The following is a 24,862-nucleotide window of genomic DNA, read 5'->3' on the forward strand; positions in this document are numbered from 1 at the left end:
CAAGGACCCCCAAAGGGAGCGCGGGCACCTTCAGCTTGCCTGGCAGTGTCTCCTGTGTTCTACACGACCCAGCCCTGCTCCCCAATTTTGCCCATTTGTCCGCGGGTCATTGGATTACCAGGCGTCCATATTTTGGTGCTGAAGAGAATCATCTGGACAGGAACGGTTCCTGCTTCTACACTGAGGAGATACACCCAGAGTCAGTCACAGCAAAGTCTGGACGAAGACACCAGGCCTCTCCTGGCTCCATCTGAAGGAAGTGATGGGAAGGCGCCAATGCAAGAATTCCTCCAACAACCTGAAAGGCAACATGACATCACCAGAATCCATGGATCCCGAAATAAGAAGAAATGTACACCCTACTCTAGAAAAATTAGAAGAAATCGACTCAGAAGTGAATTATATGAAAATAATAGAGGACCTTAAACAGGAGGTGAAAAACTGCCATAAACAATTAGAGATCACAAACAAAAAGGTAGAGGAAATGAATAAATCGCTCAAAGATACCCAAGAAAACCAAGAGAAACAAGAAAAAGCAATCGAACAGGTAAGGGAAGCAGTTCAAGACATGAAGAATGAAATGGAAGCAATGAAGAAAACACAAACCAAGGGAAGGATGGAGATGGAAAATCTGGGTAAACAAACAGGAAATACAGAGACAAGTACTACCAACAGATTACAAGAGAGAGAAGAAAGAATTTCAGACACTGAAGATACCATAGAGAAAATGAACACACTGATCAAAGAAAACAGCAAAGCCAACAAATTCTCATCACAAAACATTCAGGAAATCTGGGACACAATAAAAAGAACAAACTTAAGAATTATAGGGGTAGAAGAAGGAGAAGAAGAGCAGCTCAATGGTCCAGAAAATATATTTAATAAAATTATAGAAGAAAACTTTCCCAACCTAAACAAAGATATTCCTTTGAAGGTTCAAGAAGCATACAGAACACCGAATAGACTGGACCAAAAAAAAAATCCCCTTGCCATATAATAATCAAAACACCAAACATACAGAATAAAGAAAGAATATTAAGAGCTGTAAAGGAAAAAGGCCAAGTTACTTATAATGGTAAACCAATCAGACTTACACCTGACTTCTCTATGGAAACCATGAAAGCCAGAAGGTCCTGGAAAGATGTACTGCAGAAACTAAGAGACCATGGATGCAAGCCCAGACTACGATACCCAGCCAAGCTTTCGTTCACTATAAATGGAGAAAACAAAATTTTCCAGGATAAAAACAAATTTAAACAATATGTAGCCACAAATTCAGTCTTACAGAAAGTAGTAGAAGGAAAATCACAACCCAAGAAGTCCAACAATGCCCCCAATAACTCAGACATCTATTGACCCTTCACCAGCACAACTTGAAGAAGGGAAACACACAAACTCTACTACCAAAAAAAAAAGAAAAGAAAAAGAAAAAAAGACTGGAGTTAACAATCACTGGTCATTAATATCACTTAATATCAGTGGACTCAACTCACCCATAAAGAGACACAGGCTAAAAGATTGGATACGAAAACAGGATTCAACATTCTGCTATTTACAAGAAACACACCTCAAACACAAAGACAGACATCTACTCAGAGTAAAGGGCTGGGAAAATGTTTATCAAGCAAATGGACTTAAGAAACAAGCAGGTATGGCCATACTAATTTCTAACAAAGTTGACTTCAAACTAAAATCAATCAGAAGAGATGGAGAGGGACATGTTTTACTCATAACAGGAACAATTCATCAGGACAAAGTCTCAATCCTGAATATCTATGCCCCTAATATTAAAGCACCCACGTAAGTAAAAGAAACATTATTAAAACTCAAGACTCCCATCAAACCACAAACACTAATAGTAGGAGACTTCAACATTCCTCTCTCACCAATGGACAGGTCAATCAGACAGAAACCTAACAGAGAAATAAGAGAATTAATGGAGGTAATGAAGCAAATGGACATAACAGACATCTATAGATCATTCCACCCAAATAGGAAAGAATATACCTTCTTCTCTGCAGCTCATGAAACCTTCTCGAAAATTGATCACAACTCGGTAACAAAGCAAACTTACACAGTTACAAAAAAATATTAGTAACCACCTGTGTCTTATCAGATCACCATGGATTAAAGTTAGAATTCAACAACAATGCTACGCATAGAAAGCCTATGAACTCATGGAAACTGGACAGTCAACTACTGAACCACACCTGGATCAAGGAAGAAATAAAGAAAGAAATTAAAGTCTTCCTTGAATTCAATGAAAATAAAGACTCAACATACTCAAACCTATGGGACACTATGAAAGCAGTGCTAAGAGGAAAGTTCATAGCACTAAGTACCCACATAAAGAAAACGGAGAAAGCACACATTGGAGACTTAACTGCCCACCTGAAAGCTCTAGAAACAAAAAAGAAGCAGACTCACCTAGGAGGAGTAGAAGACTGGAAATAAACTAAGGGCTGAAATCAACAAAATAGAAACAGAGAAAACAATCCAAAGAATCAATGAAACAAAAAGCTGGTTCTTGGAGAAAATCAACAAGATTGATAAACCCCTATCCAATCTAATCAAACGGCGGAGAGAGAATACACGAATTAACAAGATCAGAAATGAAAAGGGAGACATAACCAAAGACACAGAGGAAATTCAGAAAATGATTAGATGTTACTACAAAGGCCTATATGCCACAAAATGGGAAAATATTAAAGAAATGGACACTTTTTTAGATAAGTACCATATACCAAAGATAGACCAGGACCAGGTAAACAATCTAAATAGACACGTTAGTTGCAAAGTATTAGAAGTTTTTACAAAAAAACCTCCTTACCAAAAAAAGCCCAGGTCCAGTCGGTTTCAATGCAGAATTCTTCCAGAACTTCCAAGAAGAACTAATACTTATATTCGTTAATGTATTTCACAATATAGAAACAGAAAAGTCCTTGCCAAATTCCTTTTATGAAGCTACAGTTACCCTGATACCAAAACCACACAAAGACTCAACCAAGAAAGAGAATTACAGGCCAATCTCAGTCATGAACATCGACATGAAAATCCTCAATAAAATACTGGCAAACCGAATCCAAGAACACATTAGAAAAATTATCCATTATGATCAAGTAGGCTTCATCCCAGAGATGCAGGGCTGGTTCAACATACAAAAATCTATCAATATAATCCATCATATAAATAAACTGAAAGAAAAAAAAGCCATATGATCAGTTCATTAGATGCTGAAAAAGCATTTGACAAAATTCAACATCCATTTATGATAAAGGTCTTAGAGAGATTAGGGATACAAGGGTCATACATAATTATAATATAAGCTATTTATAGCGAGCCGACAGCTAACATCAATTTAAATGGATAGAAACACAAAGCCATCCCATTAAACTCAGGAACAGGACAAGGCTGTCCACTCTCTCCATACCTTTTGAATATACTTCTTGAAGTTCTAGCAATAGCAATAAGACAATATAAGGGGATCAAAGGGATTCGAATTGGAAAGGAAGAAGTTAAACTTTCATTATTTGTAGATGATACGTCAGTGTACATGAGCGACTCCAAAAACTCCAGCAAACAACTCCTACAGGTGATAAACACCTTTAGTAGCGTGGCAGGATACAAGACCAATTCCAAAAAATCAGTTGCCGTCCTATACACAAAGGATAAGGAAGCAGAGAGGGAAATCAGAGAAGCATCACCTTTCACGATAGCCACAAATAGCATAAAGTATCTTGGGGTAACTCTAACCAAGGATGTGAAGGATTTATTTGACAAGAACTTTAAGTCCTTGAAGAAAGAAATTGAGGAGGATACCAGAAAATGGAAGGACCTCCCTTGCTCTTGGATTGGGAGGATCAACATGGTAAAAATGGCAATTCTACCAAGGGCAATTTATAGATTCAATGCAATCCCCATTAAAATCCCATCGAAATTCTTCACAGATCTTGAGAAGACATTAATCAACTTTATATGGAAAAACAAAAAACCCAGGATAGCCAAAACAATCCTATTCAATAAAGGATCTTCTGGAGGCATTACCATCCCTGACTTCAAACTCTATTACAGAGCTACAGTAATGAAAACAGTGTGCTACTGGCATAAAAACAGAGAAGTTGACCAGCGGAATCGAATAGAAGACCCGGAGTTTAACCCACAAACCTATGAACACCTCATTTTCGATAAAGGAGCTAAAAGTATACAATGGAAGAAAGAAAGCATCTTCAACAAATGGTGCTGGCACAATTGGATGTCAAACTGTAGAAGAATGAAAATAGACCCATATCTATCACCGTGCACATAACTCAAGTCCAAATGGATTAAAGACCTCAATATCAGTCCGAACATACTGAACCTGATAGAAGAGAAAGTGGGAAGTACCCTACAACAGATGGGCACAGGAGTTCGCTTCCTAGGTATAACCCCAGCAGCACAGACATTAAGGGCAACATTGAATAAATGGGACCTACTAAAACTGAGAAGCTTCTGTAAAGCAAAGGAAACTGTCACTAAGACAAAAAGGCAATCTACTGACTGGGAGAAGATCTTCACCAACCCTGCAACAGACAAAGTTCTGATCTCCAAAATATATAAAGAACTCAGGAAACTAGACTTTAAAATGCTAATTAACCCAATTAAAAAATGGGGCACTGAACTGAACAGAGAATTCTCAACAGAAAAATTTCAAATGGCCAAAAGACACTTAAGGTCATGCTCATCCTCCTTGGTGATCAGGGAAATGCAAATTAAAACAACTTTGAGATACCATCTTACACCTGTCAGAACGGCTAAAATCAAAAACACCAATGATAGCCTTTGCTGGGGAGGTTGTGGAGTAAGGGGTACACTCATCCATAGCTGGTGGGAATGCAAACTTGTGCAACCACTTTGGAAATCAGTGTGGCGAATTCTCAGGAAATTCGGGATCAACCTACCCCAAGATCCAGTAATACCACTCTTGGGAATATACCCAAGAGATGCCCTATCATATGACAAAAGCATTTGTTCAACTATTTTCATAGCAGCATTATTTGTAATAGCCATAACCTGGAAACAACCTAGATGCCCTTCAATGGAAGAATGGATGAAGAAAGTGTGGAATATATACATATTAGATTACTACTTAGTGGTAAAAAACAATGACTTCTCGAATTTTGCATGCAAATGGATGGAAATAAAAAACACTATCCTGAGTGAGGTAACCCAGACCCAAAAAGATGAACATGGGATGTACTCACTCATAATTGGTTTCTAGCCATAAATAAAGGACATTGAGCATATAATTTGTGATCCTAGAAAAGCTAAATAAGAAGGTGAACCCAAAGAAAAACATATAATCATCCACCTGGATATGGGAAGTAGACAAGATTGCAGGGCAAAACCTGGGAACTTGGGGGTGAGATGGCATGGGGCTAAGGAGAAATGGGGTGAGAAACGTGAGAAGGGGCGAATGGGGGAGTTTGGGGGAATGGGATGGTTGGGATAAAGGAAGGGTGGACATGGGTGCAGAGAAATATATATCCTAATTAAGGGAGCCATCTTAGGGTTGGCAAGAGTCTTGACTCTAGAGGGGCTCAGAGGTGTCCAGGGAGATGTCCCTAGCTAGTACCTTGAGCAACTGAGGAGAGGGAACCTGAAATGACCCTATCCTATAGCCATACTGATGAATACCTTGCATATCACCTTAGAATCTTCATCTGGCGATGGATCGAGATAGAGACAGAGACCCAAATAGGAGCACTGGGCTGAGCTCTTAAGATCCAAATGAGCAGAAGGAGGGAGAACATGAGCAAGGAAGTCAGGACCACAAGGGGTACACCCACCCACTGTGACAGTGGACCTGATCTATTGGGAGCTCACCAAGGCCAGCGGGACTGGGACTGAATAAGCATGGGATTAAACTGGACTTTCTGAACATGGCAGACAATGAAGGCTGATGAGAAGCCAAGGACAATGGCACTAGGTTTTGATCCTTATACATGAACTGGCTTTGTGGGAGCCTAGCTTGTTTAGTTGCTCACCTTCCTGGTCCTGGATAGAAGTGGGAGGACCTTGGACTTCCTGCAGGGCAAGGAATCTGGACTGCTCTTCATTCTCGAGAGGGAGGGGGAATGGAGTGGGGGGGGAGGGGGAGAGGGGTAGGGGAGTGGGGGGAGAGGGCGATGTGTGCGAGGAGGAGGAGGGAAATGGGAAATGGGGAGGAGACAGAAATTTTTTTTGCAACAACTAAAAATAAATAAAATAAACAAAAATAAATATATAAAAAAAGAATCTACGATTTCAAACAGGAATATCAGAGAAGTTATATTTGAAAGACTTTCATGCCAGTAAAGATCTGTGATAGATGAAGAGGCAATTCGTGAAGATACCCAAATATATATTAGTATTTAGATGATCCTGAATTTATGGTCATTCTGTAGTACACATCAAAACAAATTAAAAACACATAGGGAGTCAGGCGGTGGTGGCGCAGGCCTTTAATCCCAGCACTTGGGAGGCAGAGGCAGGTGGATCTCTGTGAGTTCGAGACCAGCCTGGTCTACAAGAGCTAGTTCCAGATCAGGTTCCAAAACCACAGAGAAACCCTGTCTCGAAAAACCAAAAAAAAAAAAAAAAAAAAAAATAGGGAAATTAAGTGCCACCTAGGGGTAGAATATTTGCCTAGCTCCTCTGAAGTCCAAGATTCAATTCCCAGAACTAGAAATAAACAAAGAAGCAAAGATAAATGAGTACCATATAGTGCATACAAAAGTAATTAAATTTATTGGAATAAATTTACAAATACTTATAACTCTAAAAAATACTTTGTTTCATGTAACACAATTAATAAAAACCCAGGGACAGATATTTGGGTTCAACCTGGATATCACAAAAACAAAACAGCTAGCCACAGCATCTTGACTATTATTATACTACAGATAGAATACTGGGTTCATTTTAGACTTAAAATAATAAAAAAATTATGAAACATCTTCATCCATTCCCGAGATAGCTTGGCTGTCTTTAGTGATGTACTGTAAGACTATAAAGTTCCCTGTTTGGATTCTGGATGACTAAAATGCATTGTTTCCTTCATTACCTTATTTATGTGACAAAATCATCGAAAAATTTTAGCTTGCAAAAAAATATTCTAGATTTGGATAAGCTCTAATGAATCTATTCAAATTACTTCATAAACAGGATACAAATTTTTGCAATAATGCTACCTAAAACATACTAAGTGAAGGGTTTATTCCAAGACAAGAGGCTAGAGGAGAGTCGTCTATGAGCTGCAACTGACGTGGGCTCTGAAGTGTAAATAAAGCTTCTCAAGGTAGTGATGGGGGACAGGCCATAGAGACCCTGAAAGTGAGCAAAAAAGCACAAATCCATGCTGTTCTGAATCACATATTCAGAAAAAAAGGAGTATAGCTCTTTGTATGGCAAGAAAGATGACATGTGTCTCACATTGAGTTGTCATAACAAGCTGCATGACAAAACACCACCAGTCCATGTTTAGCATGTTGTCTTCCTGGTTTCTAACTCTTTTTCTTCATTGTCTCACTTCTTTTACTTCTAGAACATAGATAAACATGTGCACTTTTTTCAAGTAAAACTTTGGACATTTCAGTGCCCATTTCAGGGAATCTGGAAATGAAGGGGAAAGGAAAAGTAGATAACCAGTTTTTCTTTGACTAGACATTAATATATATATTTTAACTGTGAGCCATTTCTTTCTCAACTTATGCCACAGCCCAATTTTCTCTGGCTTCAACTTGGAAGGCAAGCAGTTTACCTCATACTCAAGAGTATAAGTGTTTTGCTGAAATAATTTTATGGTATCTATGTACTTGAGAAGCATGAGTTTCTCCTTTGGTGACTAATTCTTTGGTCATTATTCTAGTTGAACTATTCCTTGAATAGATTTCCTAAACTAGGCAGAGTTCTTGAACCTCCTCAATTCCTAACTGAGAAACTGTGGGTAGGTGACAGCATTTGGGGAAGCAAGAGTCAATTTTTCTTTAAGGGTGTGTCTCCTTCGAGCCAACCATGTTTCCAAGGATGGCTGTAGTCCCATGAGTATGGATAGTACAGAGTCTGTGGATAATTAGTTTAAAAATAAAAACTAAAGGTCAAATCTGTAAATGCTGTTAAGAATAGTGTAGAAAGGAACCAGTAAAAGAACGTAACATAAAAATACATTTCTTTAGCATCAAAGTATGTGTGGAAATTAGAATAAAGCTTAAAGCTCACAGAGAAAATGTTCAATTTCTTACTATTTAAAACATGATGTCCATCAAATTGTTACAGTATTTAAGTAAAATTGTATTCAATTATGATTGCCTTTAAAATTTGTCTTAAGACATCAAATTAGAAATATTTCTGAAGTTATAGCACTTGTATTCCTTTAATTAATAATTAAAATTAACTAAAATAAATGATTTTTCAAACTACTGTTGTGAATATTGATTTTTCCTCTTTCTGAAGTCCCAGTGCATAATTCACTACATTGGTGATGTATTACCTCTCATTGTCTATTTTTTCCAATAAAATAAACCAATGTTTATTGACCAAAAAGGCTAGCCTTTGTAAGAAATAAAATATATGGAAGGAATTACTTATGCTCTTACAGAGTTAGAGTCTCCTGGGAACACAAGAGGACTTTAAATAAGGTCAAGTGTTTTGGCTCATACCTGTAATCTGAGCATGTGGGAAGCTGAAGATCTTGAGGCCAGCCTGTGCTACTGGGTGACATCCTGTCTCAAAGGGAAATAAAAGAAAGATTGAAAACCTCTTCATAAATAACTGGCAAAGAAATGAGGCAGGTAAGTGCTATTCAGAAAAATAAAATGGACAATGGAAACTCAGAGAAGCTGGAACTGAACACGAAGGCAGATCTGGCAAGGAATGACTGTACACTGATGATGAATGAATAGAGTATGGAAAGAACTCCCCGTGTCAGGTCATACAGCTCCCATTGAGATCACCGGGGACTCTACTTCTTTTTCAGATGATCATGGAATTCCACCCACGTCAGGATATACTGCTCCCATAGAGACCACAGGGGCTTCTGCTTTGTTTTTCCCAGATAATCATGGAATCCCATAGGACAACTTTTCAGAAGTAAGTGTAGACAAATATGCTTTCTTTGAGATTTGAGTTCATCTATCCTTTAAAACATAAACTCTATTTTTTGGTATTTATTTATTTATTTATTTATTTGAGATTGTAATTTAATTCTGCTTCTCCTTTCCCTTCCTCCAAATCCTCACTATTACCTATGGGCCACTTCCTTTCAAGTTCATGGTCTCTTAATAAAAAACTGCTATTGCACACATATAAGCATATGTACACACATACATATATATTCCTAAATATAATCTGCATAGCCTATATAATACTGCTGGTACGCACATTTTGAGGACTGATATTTGGCACTGGACAACCATTTGGTGCTCCCTGGAGAAGGCTGCCTCTCCCATTTCAAGCTTTCCTTCGTTGCCTATACTTATTTGTGTAAGTTTGTGGCCTCACAGGATTTTTCTCCAACCTAATTTGCCATTTTTTGTGTTTCATTCAATACTACTATAGGTTTTTAAAAAAATTTTTTGAGGGTATGAAAACTTTTTTTTTTTTATTCTGAAGTAATGGTTGGTTTATTCTTGCTTTCCTTTCTTTCCTCCCTTCTGCCAGTGAAGGGAAAAAGGAGCACAAGGTTTCCTTTTAAAGATATCAGTTTCCAGGTACCTCAATGATGGACATGTTTTGTTTTAGTCTATTCTTGGCTTCTGTAGGACAACTCCAAAATCCTCATATTTCTATGAGACAATAAATATCAGCTTTTATATCAATTATTGTTTAAGTAGTATTTCTATCTGACTTTCCCCTGAAAAGAAATGGGTGTCCATGCCTTACTCTTTTTTGTGTGAATTCATCACAGTGGTTAGGATAGGCATGAGGTAAAAGAGGAAGGCATTTGCTACACAGTCTGTTTGATGGCTTTACCTGACATAAGAAAGCAAAAGAGGGAGATATGCAGATTAGGTTGAGAATCTAGCTTAAACATATGGCCTGTTCTGGTTGAAGAGAGAGGTCCTGTCGGCTCCATTGGTGCCCCAGAGGTGGACAGTGTTATTTCTCATGGTTCTTGAAAGCATAGATTCCTCCCCATGTGTATGTGGGGATAGCTGAACGTAGAGCTGCCCTAGTACTGATAGCGAAGAAAATGTCTCCTCTCATCTCTTTTATGGCTTATCATTTTAATTTCATGCCATTCAGTTTTCACACACACACACACACACACACACACACACACACATATGCATGCACGCACACACACACTAACGCACCTGTGATTACTAGAAAATCATGCCTCAAAACATGATTGTTTTGTTTTGTTGGTATTTTTTGTTTGTTTGTTAATTTGTTTTTGATTTTATTTATTTTTTTTGTTTTTTTGTTTTTTTGAGACAGGGTTTCTCTGTGTAGCCCTGGCTGTCCTGAAACATCCTCTGTAGATTAGGTTGACTTCAAACTCCTCTGCCTCCCCAAGTGTTGGGATTAAAGGCATGTGCCATCACTACCTAGATAAAATATAAAGTTCAATTGTTGAATAAATTAATATACATGGATATATATTAAAATACATGTCCCAGAAATTAGAAGTCATTTCAGTTTCAGATTTACTATTAACTGAAGATCTTTTTTAAAAATTTTTTTATTGAAAAAATTTCTGCCTCCTCCCAGCCTCCCATTTCCCTCCCCCTCCTCCCGCCCCTCTCCCCTTCCCCCCACTCCTCTTCCCTTCCCTCTCCAGTCCAAAGAGCAGTCAGGGTTCCCTGCCCTGTGGAAAGTCCAAAGTCCTCCCCCCTCCATCCAGGTCTAGGAAGGTGAACATCCAAACTGGCTAGGCTCCCACAAAGCCAGAACATGAAGTAGAATCAAAACCCCGTGCCATTGTCCTTGGCTTCTCATCAGCCCTCATTGTCCGCCATGTTCAGAGAGTCCGGTTTTATCCCATGCTTTTTCAGTTACTGTCCAGCTGGCCTTGGTGAGCTTGATCAGCCCCACTGTCTCAGTGGGTGGGTGCACCCCTCGTGGTCCCGACTTCCTTGCTCATGTTCTCCCTCCTTCTGCTCCTCATTGGGACCTTGGGGGCTCAGTCCGGTGCTCCAGTGTGGGTTTCTGTCTCTATCTCCATCCATTGCCAGATGAAGGTTCTATGGTTAACTGAAGATCTTGACAGAGTCACAACTTTTCATTTAGGAGTTGTAGGTACAAATGCTTGTTTTGCCTCTGGAGATTTTTTTTAGGTGAAATTGGAGAGCATTTGTATTTATGTGTTTAGAAATAGTTTTTAAAAGGCCAAGTTCTTGTTGTTTTAAACACAGACCCCATAATATATACCTAAAGGTATCATGTTCCATAGTGCTTTATGTTTCACAGCCTGATAGCACTGTACAAGCATACATCACACTAAAGAAGTAATGATGACAGAAATATATAAGAGAATGAGGAGTCTGTTTAATTTATAAAGTCTGGTGTCATTTATTTCTCCTTTAGTTTCATCTACTTAACCAGAAATTGTTTTCCAGTTTGTGCTATTTTAATTTTTATTTTCACAATGTGCAATTGAATTAAATTTGTGCCTTGATAGTTTCATAGGCAAAACCAGTGTGTACATTTTTGAGGGCCAAATGAAGAGTGAATTTAAGTATACCTCCTGACACTGAAAGTTTCACATGGTAACCAAGTGACACATCTAAAAAGTTCCAGAGTTCTAAGCAGATATACTCTGTTGGCTGCAAGCTTCCTGGGTCATGCCATTGTCACAGAACGGATCTGGTTTTTGGGAGGTCCTGCTATAGAGAATTGAAATGGAATTTGTAAACAGAGTGCTACAACTTACTTAATGACAACATAGACTCATTGCCTCCCTGGGGCTGGGACGGTGAGCATGGCTCACAGAGCTGGTGGTGAACATACCTCCACCCTGTTGGACTGGGTGGAGCCAAAGGTAAAGTAGTCTTAGTCAAGCAGTCTTAGTCCCAGCCATGCCACGAAGCATTTTAAGAGGTGCTCCTGGTCAGAAAATGATTACAGATACATGATAAAGACAGATTCAGACATAAAAGACCTCTAAATGAGCCACAGTATATTTAAAAAAAAAAGTATGTAGGCTTGGGATAGAGAAGAAAAAGAAAATAGACAGTTATAAAATGAAGTAAATGGTTTTTAAAAAATATAACGAAGTCCTTAAAGATACAGTAGAAGTAATATAAAAGAGTAAATTTAAGAAGCATAGAAAAATAAGCCATGTAAAAATGAAATATACACAGAGTCTGGGTTATGTATATCATTGTGTTTTCTTTGAATCTTTTTATTGCACAGAGATATTTGATTTTAGGGATTGCTAAGTTAAACCGATATAAAAGTCTCTTGACTTCAAAATTTGGGCTTGAAAATATATTGTTTTGGAAAAGAGGATCTGTTTTTGAATCCACAGAAGATGAGAACCTGTGGATTCTTTCCAAGCTAATGTGGTTTGATGGAACAAGACCCCTGAAATGGTCTCTGTGAACCCTTAAAATTACTATGCCCAAGAAACAGCAGAGAGCTGTTTGGAGAAAATGATACTTAAATTCCCAAAATAACTGTTTATAAATGTTGGTTTTTCTTTTAAAATGGTTGGTTGTAAGTGGATAATGGTCAATTTCTAAAATAAACAAACAAACAAACAAACAAATAAATAAGTGGGATATTGTTCTACAGAGACTACTTGTTTCCCAGCTACCCAGACTCCCAAAATAATCACACAGAAACTTTATTATTTAAACCATTTCTTGTCCCATTAGCTCTTATTGGCTAATTTTTACATCGTAATTTAACCCATTTCTATTAATCTGTGTATTGTTATTTGTCTGTGGCTTACCAGCAAGGTTCCAGCATGTCTGTTCCCAGTGATGGCTACATGGCATCTCTCTGACTCCACCTTCATTTTCCCAGTATTCAGTTTAGTTTTCTCCACCTATCTCTGTTTGCCATGCACAGGATCAAGACAGTTTCTTTATTCATTAATCAATAAAAACAAAACATATACAGAAGAACTTTTCACACTAGGATATGATATAGAGAGATTAATACTTTATATTGGCATGAACTTTGTTCTACTGATACAAATTTAACATTGACTTTCTACTCTGTGTATATGTATTTCTGTTCTTCTTTAAGGTATTATGTTTGTACAGCTCATTTAAAAATATGATGTATAGTTAAAAATACAGATTAATAGTCATCTGCAATAATCAAACATTGTAACTGTGTGAGTTAGAGATAGTTACAATAATAGTTTTCCTTAGTTATGATAAAAATAAAGTGGATATAAATATTATAACTGTAATTCTTGCTTGATACCTGTTTTGTTATAAACAGATTTACTATTTAAAATTTAAAAATTTCCTATTCATGTAGACAGAAAAGGTGAAATGATGTGTGGTTCTTCTGTATATGTGTTGCTTTTATTGGTTAATAAAGAGGTTACTTTCAGCCAATGGCTTAACAGGATATAGCCAGGCTTAAATAGATATATAGAGAGTAAGTGGTAAGCCACAACCATGTTGCAATACACAGATTAATAGAAATGGTTTAATTTAAGATGCAATATTTAGCCAGAAATGTGCTTAAGGTATTGGACAAACAGTATTGCAATTAATACTGATTTCTGTGTAATAATTTGGGGAGTTGGGTAGCCAGGATATGAACAAGCAACTTCCATCAACAAGGTTTTCCAGATTTACAGAGATACACTTCAGAAAGATAGGTAATCTTCAAACACTTCAAAGAACTGTAGAACATGGCATTTAAATAACTCAGGATTCTGTTGACATGATTGCTCCTAGCAGCACCAATTTATTCATGAGAGAATATTGAGCACCAAAGACACTCCTATTGGAGCTTGTTTTCTTATTGGCAAAATTGGCTTTTGGGCAAATAATTGTCCCTCCTTGACCACTGACAAAATGCATCGTGTCCAGACTGGGAAAGCAGGATACAAACAGAAAGACTGCCAAATCTTGCAGAGATAGGATAAGACAGTTTTGAAATTTTTCCAGTTTCTGAAAATGGTCTATCAGTTACTCTAGGCCTTATCAAAAGTTGATTGCCCTAACACTGCACATAAGACTTTGTGTGATTGCTTGTGTAGCCAGTTATCTCTGTCATTTCTTGCAATTGCACTTCCTGTTTACTCCAGTAGTGTTATTTTCCTTCTCAGGTATTTAATGGGGTCAAAGACAAGATAGTCATAGTCATTTTTATCTCATGACTTAGCCAAGCCATTTATAATATAAGACTTAGACTCCTTAGGAGAGGATAACTTTGAAACATTATTATAAGTTTCTTGTTTGATGCTGTTCATGTTGTTTGTAATTCTAATTTTTATATATGTTTTTGCATCTTCTTTTCCCTGAACAATACTTAATATTTATTTATATATAGTTTTGTATTAGGCTTAGAACTCTCTTATTTAGACAAAACAGGGGGGTGTGGGAACTCTTTCAGCCAATAGCCTTTAAGATACGGGACCACTTTGGGCATGATTTTGTGTACTATAAATGCATATAAAAAGCATGTAAAAGTCTCTTAGCTGCTGGATCAGGTTCCAGTTCCCAGAGGACTATGGAACCCTACTCTTTCTGTGAGATTTTCCCCAAATAAATAAACCTTTGTTATACTCCATTTTGGGCTATTGTGGAATTCTTTTGTAGGCCAATATATCACCCCTAACACCATCATATTAGGACAAAGATCTTAATTTTTAAAGTTGGGTGGGGACATATTTTCAATCTGACAATAAAATTTTAGATAGTTTATATAGATGTATACTTAAATTGGCCTTTTGCTTAGTGCTCTAGCTCATAAAATGTTTACAAGTACATTACAGTGCTATCCAGCTTTAATTCCCACTAATCAAATGATTATTGCTTAAAAATAAACCTCATTTAAGAATACCTAATAAGGCAATAGTAAAATAAAAATTACTCAGTGAAAACTATATGCATTTTTCCTTGAAAATTTTGAACTAGAAAGTGTGTGTTTTTTTTATTTTGTTCCTTATGAAATGAGGTTTCTGCTTTAATCCTTAAGGATAAAATTTTCTAATTATTACTGTTCAGTATTATGCCTAGGCATACCTACCACAAAGCCACATGGTAAGCTTTTGCCAAATAAGATCATACCTATTTATCACCAGTTTGTGTCATGGTTTATGGATATATTTCCTTTAATTTCAACTAATGCAATGAAAGCAATCTTTTCTTGTCTATGAGCAAGTAGTAAAAGCAATATACCATTTTCTCTGAATGTCAGAGAAAGTTTATTACCTGGCTTAAGCAAAGCAAACTTTATTAGGGAACATGTTTGGAAACCATGCAGAGCATCTTTACGATATATTGATTTTGTTTTCATTTTAGCACTATATTTCTGAGTAAGTGAGAATGATTCGATATAAAACTACATATCTTAGGTTGCTAAATCAGGTAGTAATAGAAGCATATTTAAATATTTAAACTTACAAATTTGGATCCATAGTGAAATGACTGGTAAGAATAAGAAAAAGTAAAATTAGGCTGAATGTTTTCATACCTTCAGTCTTTAAATGACTTGTTAATTCAAAATTAAGTCAACTAAGATTTATGTCTTATGCATCATATTCCAAACATTCATTAGAAAAATCTATGTATATAACCAAATGATTTTTATATTGGACAATGCACATTTTATATATATTTAATGTACAATATGTACATTCAAAACTCATTACCTTAGAACCACATAAAATAATTTTGAATTGAATATAAGCTAAATGACATATAAAGCAGAGTACAAAGAAGATATTTTAATATTTTAGAGTCTTTTCAGCAATATACTTTAAAAGCATTGTTTATAGTTAATAGATTGATTGAATAATTCTTTAATGCAATAATTATTTGCTTACTAAATGGAAGGTACTATGGAAGGTACAGGCAAAGACAAGGTCCTACTTTGAGAACAAGATAAAATTCACTTCTCTTTCATCAACAGTGGAGACTGCAAAGGTGTCAATTGATCACCGTCATTTTGTGAAATCAGCCTTAACAAAGCATCACCACCAGATACTCAAGAGAAATTTCTAGCCACCAACGGATACTTTTCCAGTTAATCTGAATGGAGGAATTTGCATTAATAGTAACTGTGATATTTAGGAAGGCACAGAGGCTGCATTCTTTTTCTTCTAGATTCAGAAGCTGATCAGCACAAGTCATTCTAGGGGATTCCCTGGTGAGTGAAGTTCAGGGAGAGGCCAGAGAGATGTTCTGACAACTCTAGTGAGTGGTTCATGGCTTCTTTTAACCAGACACTACACACAAACACATACAGACCCCCGTCCCCCACACATCCCACATACACACACCCACACACCCATACACCCACACAGACATAAATCTCACATACACACACTTGAATACAAGCACAGACATCCATCACCCATGCCCGTTTCCCCCACATACACACATATACACACCCTCCACACACACATAACAAACACATACATACACACATCACATGCAACACACACACACAAAAACACACACACACTGTTGAAATAAAATATTTATTAAGACAAATTTGCATTTAGCCTCTAAAATGGGATCTAATATTCTTTATCTTGTATATTCTATTCCAACCTTTCTAGATAGGTTAATTGTCCTTACTAATTTTATATGTCTGCAAAGGGGTGTGGCCATTGGGAAGAATGGGTTTTACAGTTTGTCTGACGTACATTTCCATCTGTCTCTCTCTATAGACCAGGGTGAGAAAGGGTAGGGATGGTTGTATGGATTTTCTCACAACAGGATTCTCCCTGGAGGTATCCTGAGGAGGTGAGCATTCTTTTCTGCTTACTTCCCCCGTGACTTTTCTGTAGTTGTCTCCAAAGCTTTAATTATTATACTTCTCCCAGTTTTTATATGTAAATTTCTGTCAAAAATAACACCCCCTTCTATTCTTTTGTTCTTCTGATTTTATTTTCCATTTTACTACTGTATTATCATTTAAAGGGAAATCATAAGAGAGATAAAAAATACTATGCTTTTAGTGGGCTGGAGAATAGTTGTCTTTTGATAATTTTTTTCTTTTTACTTTTATATTTTAAAAAAGAAAACAAACTGTCTTTTTTCATTTTACATACCAATCTCAGTTCCCACTCCCTCCCACCCATTGCATCCACATTGCCTCCAATTCCACCCCTATCCACTCCTCAGAGAAGGTAAGGCACATTGCTTTGGGGAAAATCCAAGGCCTTTCCTAATATATCTAGGCTGAGCAAGGTATCCATCCAAAGAAAATGAGTTCCCAAAAAGCCAGTACAAGGACTGAGGATAAATCCTGGTGCCACTGCCAGTGGCCCCAGAGTCTTCCCAAGTCATACAACTATCAGCCACATTCAGAAGGTCAAGTATGGCCCTAGGCTGGTTCCTTCCCTATCCAGTTGAAGTTGGTCAGCTCCCATTAGCTCTGGGAACCTGTTTCAGTGGGTGTACACATCATGGCCTTGACCTCTTTGCTCCTGTTCTCACTCTTCTCTCTCTCCAACGGGACTTCGGGAGTTCAAGCCCAGTGTTCCTCTGTGGGTCTCTGCCTCTGTTTCCTCAGTGGCTGGAGGAAGGTTCTATGGTGACACTTAGGATATTCATCAAACTGACTAGAGGCAAGGAGAGTTTTGACACCCTCTCTTCTATTGCTTAGGGTCTTAGCTGGATTAAGACCTTATGAATTCCTGGGAATTTCTCTAGTACCAAGTTTCTTGTTAGTCACATTAATGGCTCCTTCAATCAAAATATCTCTTCCCTTGCTTGATCTCTGTCCTTCCTCCATCTCAACTATCCCATTCCTTCATTTTCTCTTCCCCCTTACCTCTCCCCTCATCTTCCCTTTCCACCACACCACCATGGTCCCAATTTTATCAGGAGATCTTGTCTATTTTTCCTTTCCAGGTGGGCCTATGTATTTTTTTTTTTTTAGAGTTCACCTTGTTATTTAGCTTCTCTAGGATCAAAAACTATAGGCTGAATATCCTTTGTTTATAGTTAGTACCAATTTATGAGTGAGCACATACCATATTCATTTTTCTGGGCCTGGGTTGCCTTACTCAGGATGTTGTTTTCTAGTTTCATCTGTTTGCATGCAAATTTCAAGATGTCATTGGTTTTAACTGCTGAATAGTACTCTAATGTGTAAATTGCCACATTTTCTTTAACCATTCTTTGGTTGAGAGGCTTCTAGATTGTTTCCAGGTTCTGGCTATTACAAATAATAGTGCTATTAACATAGGTGAACAAATGTCTTTGTTCTAAGATTGAGCATCCTATGGGTATATGCCCAAGAGTGGTATTGCTGGGTCCTGAGGTAGGTTGATTCCCAATTTTCTGAGAAACTGCCATAATGCTTTACAGAGTGGTCGTACAAGTTTGCATTTCCATCAGCAAATGGAGTAAAGTTCCCCTTACTCCACATCCACCTCAGCATAAGCTGTAATTGATGTTTTGATACTGGTGTAAGATGATATCTCAGAGTCATTTTGATTTGAATTTCCTGATGGCTAAGGATGTTGAACACTTCCTTAAGTGTCTTTTGGCCACTTGAGATTCCTCTGTTGAGAATTCTCTGTTTAGTTCTGTAACACCATTGTTTAATTGGTTTATTTGGAATTTTGATGTCTAATTTCTTGAGTTCTTTGTATATTTTGGAGATCAATCCTCCATCTAATGTGGGGTTGGTGAAGATCTTTTCCCATTCATTAGTCTGCCTTTTGTCTTATTTTGTCCTTAGCTTTACAGAAGCTTCTCAGGTTCAGAAGGTCCCATTCATTTATTTTTGCTCTCACTGTTTGTGCTAATGGGGTTCTATTTAGGAAGTGGTCTTCTGTGTCCAATAATTGAAGGCTGCTTCCTACTTTCTCTTCTGTAATGTTCAATGTGGTCAGATTTAAATTGAGTTATTTAATTCATTTGGACTTGAGTTTTGTGCATGGAGATATATATGTATCTATTTTCATTCTTCTACATGTTGACATCCAGTTATGCCAGCACCATTTGTTGAGGGTGTTTTCTTTTTTCATTATATAATTTTAGCATTTTTTTTTGTCAAAAATCAGATGTTTGTAAGTGTTTGGATTAATATCCAGGACTTGGATTGATTCTATTGATTCAGATGTCTGCTTTTTATGTCAATACCAACCTGTTTTCATTACTGTATTTATTTAATAGAGTTTGATTTTAAGGATGGTGATGGCTCCAGAAGTTTCTTTATTGAGCAAGATTGTTTTGCCTATTCTTTTTTTTTCCATATGAAGTTGAGTATTATTCTTTCAAGGTCTGTGAAAAAATGTGTTGGAATTTTGATGAGGATTGCATTGATTCTATAGATTGCTTTTGGTGGGATTACCATTTTTATTATGTTGATCCTATATATCCAAGAGCATGGGAGATCTTTCCATTTTCTGGTATCTTCTTCAATTTCTTTCTTCAAAGACTTAAAGCAAAAGTTTGACTGACACCTTCCTTTCCAATTTAAATCCCCTGATCTCCTTTTGTTGTCTTATTGCTCTAGCCAGACTTCATGAACTATGTTGAATAGATATGGAGAGATTGGACAACCTTGGTTTGGTCCTGATTTTAGTGGAGTTGCTTTGAGTTTCTCTCCATTTGATGTCAGCTTGCTGTATATTGCTTTAATTATGTTTAGCTATGTTCCTTGTATCTATGATCTCTCCAAGACCTTTATCAAAAGGGGTGTTGGAATTTGTCAAATGCTTTTTCATCATCTAATGAGATGTCGTATTATTTTTTTTCCTTTCAATTTATTTATATAGTGGATTACATTGATAGATTTTCATATGTTGAACCTTCCCTGTTCTCTGGTATGAAGCCAACTTGATCATGGTGGATGACTTTTTTTTTATGTAATCTTGGATTCAGTTTGCCAGTATTTTATTGAGTATTTTTGCATCTATGTTCATTGGTGAGATTGGTCTGTAACACCCTTTCTTGATTGAGACTTTGTGTGTTTTGATATCAGGGTAACTGTAGCCTCATAAAAACAATTTGGAAATGTACCTTCTGTTTTTAATATGTGGAACAATTTGAGGTATATAGGTATTACCTCTTCTTTTAAGTTCTGGTAGAATTATGCCCTGAAACCCTCCAGCACTGGGCTTTTCTACACTGGGAGGCTTTTGATGACTGCTTCTCTTTCCTTGCAGGTTATATGTCTATTTAAATATTTTATCTGGTCTTGATTTAATTTTGGTATGTGGTACCTATCCAGAAAATTGTCCTTTTTTTTTTTTACATTTTCCAATTCTGTGGAGTATAAGTTTTTATAGTAAGACCTAATGATTTTCTGGATTTAATCAGTATCTGTTGTTATACCCACCTTTTCATTTCTGATTTTGTTAATTTGGATGTTCTCCCTCTCTGCCTTTTGATTAGTTTGGATAAGGCTTTGTCTATCTTGTTGATTTTCTCAAAGAACCAGTTCTTAGTTCATTGATTCTTTGTATTATTTTCTTTGTTTCTATTTTATTGATTTCAGTCCTCAATTTGATTATTTTCTGTTGTCTATTCCTCCTGGGTGAGTCTGATTCTTTTTGTTCCAGAGCTTTCAGATATGCTGTTAAGTTGCTAGTGTGTGATTTCTTCACTTTCTTAATGTGGGCACTTAAATATGCAATGGATATTCTTAGCACTGCTTTCATAATGCCTAATACATTTGGGTACTTTGTGCCTTCATTTTTGATAAACTCTTGGTCTTTAATTATTTTCTTATTTCTTCCTTGACCCAGGGGTGATTTAATTGAGCACTGTTCAATTCCCATTAATTTGTATGTTTTCTAAAATTAGTGTTGTCACTGAATTCTAACTTTAAACAATGATAATTCAATAAGATACAGGAGGTTATTCCATTTTTTTTGTGTCTTTTGAGGTTTGCTTTGTTACTGAGAATGTGGTCAATTTTAGAGAAGGTTCCATAAGGTGCTGAGAAGAAGGTATATTCTTTTGTGCTTGGGTGAAATGTTCTGTAGATGTCTGTTAAGTCCATTTGTGTCATGACATCTGTTAGTTCTCTTATTTCTCTGTTAAGTTTCTATCTGATTGACCTGTTCATTGTGGAGGGTGTGGTGTTGAAGCCTTCTATTATTACTGTGTGGTGTTTAATGTGCAGTTTTAAGCTTTAGTGATGTTTCTTTTACATATGTAAGTATGTAAGTATTTGGGGCATAGATGTTTAGGATTGAGACTTCATCTTGATGGATTGTTCCTCTTATGAGTATAAAATGTCCTTATCCATATCTTCTGATTGATTTTAGTTTAAGTCTATTTTGTTAGATACTAGAATCGCTATACCAGCTTGTTTCTTGGTCCATTTGATTGGAAAATCTTTCCCCAATCCTTTACTCTGAAATAATGTTTTTCTTTCTGGTAGAGGTGTATTTTTTTATATGCAGGAAAGTATGGATCCTGCTTTCATATCCATTTTCTTAGGCTGCATTTTTTTATTAGGTGAATTGTGTCCAATGATATTAAGAGATATTAATGACCAGTGATTGTTAATTCCTGTTATTTTTGGTAGTAGTGTGTGTGTGTTTCCTTTCTTTAGGTTTTGCTGGTATGAGGTTATCTGTTGCTTGTGTCTTTGTGGATTCAGTTAGCTTCTTTGGGTTGGATTTTTCCTTCTAGTGGTGCTTGTAGGACTAGATTTGTGGATAGGCAATGTTTAAGTCTTGTTTTGTCATGGAATATCTTGTTTTCTCCATTGATGGTGATTGAAAGCTTTGCTAGGTATAATAGTATGGGCTTGCATCCATTGACTCTTAGTATCTGCAGCACATCTGTCCAGGACTTTCTGGCTATCATGGTTTCTGTTGAGAAGTTGGGTATAGTTCTGAAAAATATGTCTTTATATGTTTCTTGAGTTTTCCATTGCAGCTTTTAATATTTTTTCTTCATTTTGTATGTTTAGAATTTTGATTATTATATGGTGAGGGAACTTTTTTTCAGTTCAGTGTATTTGGTGTTCTGTAAGTTTCTTATACCTTCCTAGGAAATCCTTCTTTAGGTTGTGGAAGTTTTCTTCTATGCTTATGTTGAATATATTTTCTTTGCCTTTAAGATTGGGTTCTTATTTTTCTATCCCTATTAGTCTAAGGTTTGGTCTTTTCATGGTTTCCCAGATTTCCTGGATATTTTGTTTTAAGAATGTGTTGAATTTGACGTTTTCATTGACCAATGAAGCTATTTTCTGTATAGTATCTTTAACCTGAGAGTCTCTCTTCCATCTCTTGTACTCTGTTGGTTATGCTTGCCTCTGTAGTTCTCATTCATTTACCCAGATTTTCCATATCCAGAATTCCCTCAGTTTTTTTTTTTTTTTTTTTTTTTTTTGGTTTTTCGAGACAGGGTTTCTCTGTGGCTTTGGAGCCTGTCCTGGAACTAGCTCTGTAGACCAGGCTGGTCTCGAACTCACAGAGATCCATCTGCCTCTGCCTCCCAAGTGCTGGGATTAAAGGCGTGTGCCACCATCACCCGGCTCGTTTTTGTTTTCTTTATTACCTCTATTTCAGTCTTCAAGTCTTGAACTGTTTGAAATATTTGTTTCACCTGTTTACGTTTTCTTGGTTTCTTTGAGAGATTTGTTGATTTCTTCAGTTTTTCTGTTTGTATTTTCCTCCATTTCTTTAAGGGAATTTTTCAGTTTCCCTTTAAAAGTCTCCATCATTCTCATAAAGTTATGTTTAAAATTGTTTTCTTCAGCTTCTTCTGGGTTTGGATGATTAAGTCTTCTTGTTATATGACCACTGGGTTCTAGTGTTACCATGTTGCTTTTTAAGTTTTTGAATGAATTCTTTCATTGGTGCCTACCCATCTCTTCCTCTAATTGGTACCCACAGTGTCTTTGCCTCTTGTTCTAATCCTTGCAGAAGCTGTCTATATCTTTGAAAACTATTCTTGTCCCTGTCTATGTCTCAGGAAGCCACTGAGGTATCTCTTTGCCAGGTCTTTCGGCCTACTCTTTTGGTCTGCTCTCTAGGTTTACTCTCTTGGTCCACTCTGTGCATTTATGCCTTGTTCTTTAGGGTTCCCCTCTTGGCCCTTTCTGTGTAGTTGTAGCTTGTTGTTCAGAGTTCCTCTGAGGTTGTGGGAGATATAATGGTTTGGAGTCAGAGTGGGACTTCTAGCATGTAGGATGCATTAATGGGGTGGGGCACTGTAGCAACCTACATGTAGGAAGTGCTTGCTGGCTGGCTAGAGAAACTGAGGCAGGTGGGGTGGGCCTAAGGTTTCCCCCTCCCCCGGTATGGAGGGCCTAGAGAGTGGGGTGTCCTGCCAGGTGGGTGGTCACTAACCTTTTGGTCTTCTCTGTGAATTTGCAGCCTGTGTTTTAGAGTTCTCTGTGGCTGCAGGGATCAATTTTAATCAATTTTTTGACAATTTTATTTAATGTAAGAATATAACATATAATATAAAATGCTTAAATAAAACAACAAAAAATCTAATAGAATTAACACATCATGAAGACAATGCTTCATACAGTCATATAAAAACTCATAACATCCAGTTGTGCCAGCACCATTTGTTGAAGATGCTTTCTTTCTTCCATTGTATACTTTTAGCTCCTTTATTGAAAATGAGGTGTTCATAGGTTTGTGATATCCCCAGTTAGTTCCTGGGGTAGCTGAGGATAGGGAACCTGAAATGACCCTATCCTATAGCCATACTGTTGAATATCTTGCATATCACCATAGAACCTTCATCTGGCGATGATTGGAGATAGAGACAGAGACCCACACTGGAACACCGGACTGAGCTCCCAAGGTACCAATGAGGAGCAGAAGGAGGGAGAACATGAGCAAAGAAGTCAGGACCACAAGGGGTGCACCCACCCATGGAGACTGTGGGGCTGATCTATTGGAAGCTCACCAAGCCCAGCTGGACTGTGACTGAAAAAGCATGGGATAAAACTGGACTCTCTGAATATGGCGGACAATGAGGGCTGATGAGAAGCCAAGGACAATGGCACTGGGTTTTGATTCTACTTCATGTTCTAGCTTTGTGGGAGCCTAGCCAGTTTGGATGTTCACCTTCCTAGACCTGGATGGAGGGGGGAGGACTTTGGACTTTCCACAGGGCAGGGAACCCTGACTGCTCTTCAGACTGGAGAGGGAGGAGGAGAGGAGTGGGGGGAGGGGGAGAGGAGTAGGAGGAGTGGGAGGGAAATGGGAGGCTGGGAGGAGGCGGGAATTTTTTTTTCAATAAAAAAAACTCATAACTCACAAATAAACTGAAGAAATTTAAAAAGTATATGTAAATATTTTAAATGTTTTTGAAAAGAAAAATGCACATTTAAATAATAATGTCTGTGCTTTTTATGTAATAAAATATTTTACATAACCCACTAAATATATTAGTCTCCTAATTGCTATTAATTCAGTGAGCAAAAGATAGATAAATACAAATATGTTGATACTCAAGTTGTTAGGAGAATGAACATGGCAGTTTCTTTGTGTGCATTTTTATTATGATTCTTAATTTGAAATTATTATGTGCATTTTATTATGAAACTAATTACCACTTCGGTAGGATGTGCGTAATGCTGAATAAGTTACTGTAAATAATCCTAATTCTTTCCTGTGACAAATTGTTAAAGACATGGAAAATTCCTTCTTCATGTTTTGACTTCATTAAACACCTGTTTTCTTTCCTGTTATCAACTCTAATGTCAGCTATTTTGAAGGTGCATTCTTTCCATTCCCTCAGATACCTCCTTAGACACTAGTATGTTG

Source organism: Microtus oregoni, unplaced genomic scaffold (genome assembly GCF_018167655.1).
Source record: "Microtus oregoni isolate MIOR12 unplaced genomic scaffold, Mior012 000034F_ref0000314, whole genome shotgun sequence".
Taxonomy (NCBI): Eukaryota; Metazoa; Chordata; class Mammalia; order Rodentia; family Cricetidae; genus Microtus; species Microtus oregoni.